Below are 3,700 nucleotides of genomic sequence, written 5' to 3'. Positions count from 1 at the left end.
TCATTTTGAAGGCTGACTAGTATTCCTCTATCTCTCTGCCCATGTGTGGTGGTGGTGGTGGTGGTGGTGGTGGTGGTGGTAGTGGTGGTGGTGGTAGTGTGTGTGTGTAAAACATTCTCTTTATCTAAGCATATGTATCTCGGATATTGTGAACAGCCCTATAATAAATATAGATGTATAGCTTCCTCTTCTACCACATACTGATTTCAGTTATGTTGGATACATGTGTATACAGAGAGAGAGAGAGAGAGAGAGTTGATGACAGCTCCTGTAAGGAACAGCCTTGAGGGCATTATCATACTGAAATCCGATGGTCACTGAAGGAGCAGCACAGCAGGACTCCACACACATGAGGTTCGTGGAGTTGTGAAATTTGCAGACAGAAAGCTGGACAGAGTTCTAGAAGGAAGCTGCTGTTTGACGGATGCGATTTCAGATTGAGAACTGAAGACTGGCATACGTGGTGGAGCTGGTTGCCTAGCCACTGAATGTGCTCAGTGCCAGGTCCAGGAAGTCTCTCCATACATCACGTGGACAGGAAGGACAGGAGGATGCTGTCAGAGGATCTCATTTTATTTTATTTTATTTTATTTTTGATTTTCAAGATAGGCTCTCTCTGTGTAACAGCCCTGGCTGTGCCAGAACTCTTTGTAGACCAGGTTGGCCTCAGACTCACAGAGTTCCACTTGCTTTTGCCTCCTGAGTGCTGAGGTTAAAGGTGTGCACCACTACACCCTGCGTTTGAGCATCTCATTTGCTACTCATATCCTGTCTGCCATCTGCACCACTCCAGGAAGAGTCCATCCGACACTCATTGTTTTGAGAAGTTCCCTACTTGGCCACCCTGGCACCTACTTCTCCTTTAGGTATGAATTTGGTCGTGCCAAGCTTCCCTAGAGCCGAGGAAGCAGTGACCCTTGGGCCTAACCTCCAAAGGTGCCATCCCCTCTGGCCCAAGGCATTAGATGTGCTTATAGGTTTGCTCTGCCATCTGAGAGCAGGAACCTCTTGCCTCTGAATGCCTCTGACTTTCAGAACTAACCTGGGGCAGAAGACAAGGAGCGCAAGGGTAGACAGAGATTAGAATGCAATGTCGGCCCCCGTGACGGGCAGGGTGGGGAGTGAGAGGCATCACCAGCAGAGAAGGTGATTATCGGAGCTTTATTCACAACTGCCACACCTCGGAAGCTACCAAGATGTCTGCCATTAAGTAAATGGATAAATAAACTGTGGTATGTCTGAATCATGTAATATTATTCTGCACTCAGGAAATGAAATTCATATGACTAAGTGAAATAAGCCCATCTAAAAGACCTACATACTGCAGATTACACTCTATAAAAGATGAAAAGCCTTGGAGAGAATTCAGAGATCAGCTTACCGGGGGTTAGGGAGGAGGCAAAGACAAATAGATGAAGCCTAGAGGAATTTTAGGGCACAGAACTACTTTGCATGATGCTGTAATAGTATGTGTGTGTTATCCATTTGTTCAGTCCTATAGAATATACCATACCAATGTGAACCCTAATGTAAGCTATGGACTGTGGGTGATGAGGATGTATCTATGTAGCTTCGCCAACTGTCTTAGTTACTTTGTTCACCAATGTGACAAGAAGCAACTTGAGGGGCGGAAAGGGTTTATCTTGGCTCCCAGTTTGAGAGTGTAGTTCATCCCAACAGGGACAGCAGGCTGGCAGGAGTGTGAGGTGACTGGTCACACTGTTTCCATAGTCGAGAAGCAGATAGAGATGCTGGTACTTAGCTCAGTTTCACCTTGGGATCCAGTCCAGGTCCTCAGTCCATGGTGTGATGCTGTCTGCACTCAAGATGGATCTCTCTGATACAGAGCGGAGAGAGTGAGGAGGCTGCGTCTGGTTCCCGCTCTCACAGCCATTGCAGAACTTTGAGCTCCATAGAGACAGCGCCGGGGCAAGCGCAAGCCAAATGGTCACTGGGCGACTCTGTGCCTCGCGGAGGAAAATCAACTAAACATGGGCAAAGGAGATCCTAAGAAACCGGGAGGCAAAATGTCCTCATATGCATTCTTTGTGCAAATCTGCCGGAAGGAGCACAAGAAGAAGCACTCGGATGCTTCTGTCAACTTCTCAGAGTTCTCCAAGAAGTGCTAAAGAAAAGGGGATATTTGAAGATATGGCAAAGGTTGACAAGGCTCGTTATGAAAGAGAAATGAAAACCTACATCCCCCCCAAAGGGAGACCAAAAAGAAGTTCAAGGACCCCAATGCACCCAAGAGGCCTCCTTCAGCCTTCTTCTTGTTCTGTTCTGAGTACCGCCCCAAAATCAAAGGCGATCATTCTGGCTTATCTATTGGCGATGTTGCAGAGAAACTAGGAGAGATGTGGAACAACACTGTAGCAGATGACAAGCAGCCCTATGAGAAGAAGTCTGCCGAGCTGAAGGAGAAGTATGAGAAGGATATGCTGCCTACAGAGCTAAAGGAAAACCTGATGCAGCGAAAAAGGGGGTGGTCAAGGCTGAAAAGAGCAAGAAAAAGAAGGAAGAGGAAGACGATGAGGAGGATGAAGAGGATAAATAAGGAAGAGGAGGAAGAAGAAGATGATGATGAATAAGTTGGTTCTAGCGCAGTTTTTTTTTCTTGTCTATAAAGCATTTAACCCCCTGTACACTACCGAATGTGTCTTTAGATAGCCCTGCCCTGGTGGTATTTTCAATAGCCACTAACCTTGCTTGGTACAGTCTGGGGGTTGTAAATTGGCATGGAAATTTAAAGCAGGTTCTTGTTGGTGCACAGCACAAATTAGTTATATATGGGACAGTAGTTTGTTTGTTTGTTTGTTTGTTTGTTTTCATTTTCAGTTGTCTCTGATGCAGCTTATATGAAGATAATTGTTGTTCTGTTAACTGAATACCACTCTGTAATTGCAAAAAAAAAAAAAAATTTTGGCTGTTTTGTTGACATTCTGAATGCTTCTAAGTAAATACATTTTTTTTATTAAAAAAGATGGGTCTCTCTTCTTTAGTTAGGCCTTTCTAGAAATGCCTCACAGACACGTTCAAAGGTGTTTTTCCATGGTGACCCTGGTTTTTCCATGGTGATTCAGTCCAGGTGACAATGAAGACTAATCATCACACCAGCTTGAACAAGTGGACCATTCTTGCAAGGAATGTCATAAGCATGGAGGCTACAGGTGTATGTAAGACACCATGGTGAAGAAGGGGGTAAGCAGGATGGCCAACCGCTGGTCACCAGGGCTTCTTTTAACTCTATGAAAGTCTATGAGGTCACCACTAGTGATCTCTTCACTGTCCTCAGCTTCTTACTCTACAGGTGCCAGTATGATTCTACCCCCATCAAGTCCAAGACATTGTCTACAGGACACGAATGTTCATCCTCCAGATGCAAGATCGCTCCACCAGCAAACAAGTGATACTGATGCTGTGTTGTAACATTCACTGGCATCTTCCACACTGTCATCAGGCCGGGGCTCACTTTAAATGGGGAACCGAAAAGGTCACCGTCCCTGCTTCACATCAAATAGAGAACCAAAATGCCAAAGACCCCACCTCTTCACTGATGTCCCCATATCTTGAGTGACATAAACCATGGGAAGTATTTTAAACTCTAAGAATATCAGCAATGCCTCCTGTACCACCAAACATCCAACACTGGCTAGTTTGATGTTAACCTGACACAAGTTAGAGTCATCTGAGAGGAGAG

The 3,700-nt window shown here is 45.3% G+C and overlaps 1 pseudogene; it reads left to right on the top strand.

Moving 5' to 3' along the window:
- Window positions 1,839-2,728, top strand: Gm8277 (predicted gene 8277; annotated as a pseudogene).
- The last annotated feature ends 972 nt before the right edge of the window (window positions 2,729-3,700 follow it).

This window comes from Mus musculus, chromosome 13, assembly GCF_000001635.26.
Source record: "Mus musculus strain C57BL/6J chromosome 13, GRCm38.p6 C57BL/6J".
Lineage (NCBI taxonomy): Eukaryota > Metazoa > Chordata > Mammalia > Rodentia > Muridae > Mus > Mus musculus.
Note: the sequence above shows the minus strand (reverse complement) of the source record. Positions and strands in the feature narration are given on the sequence as shown.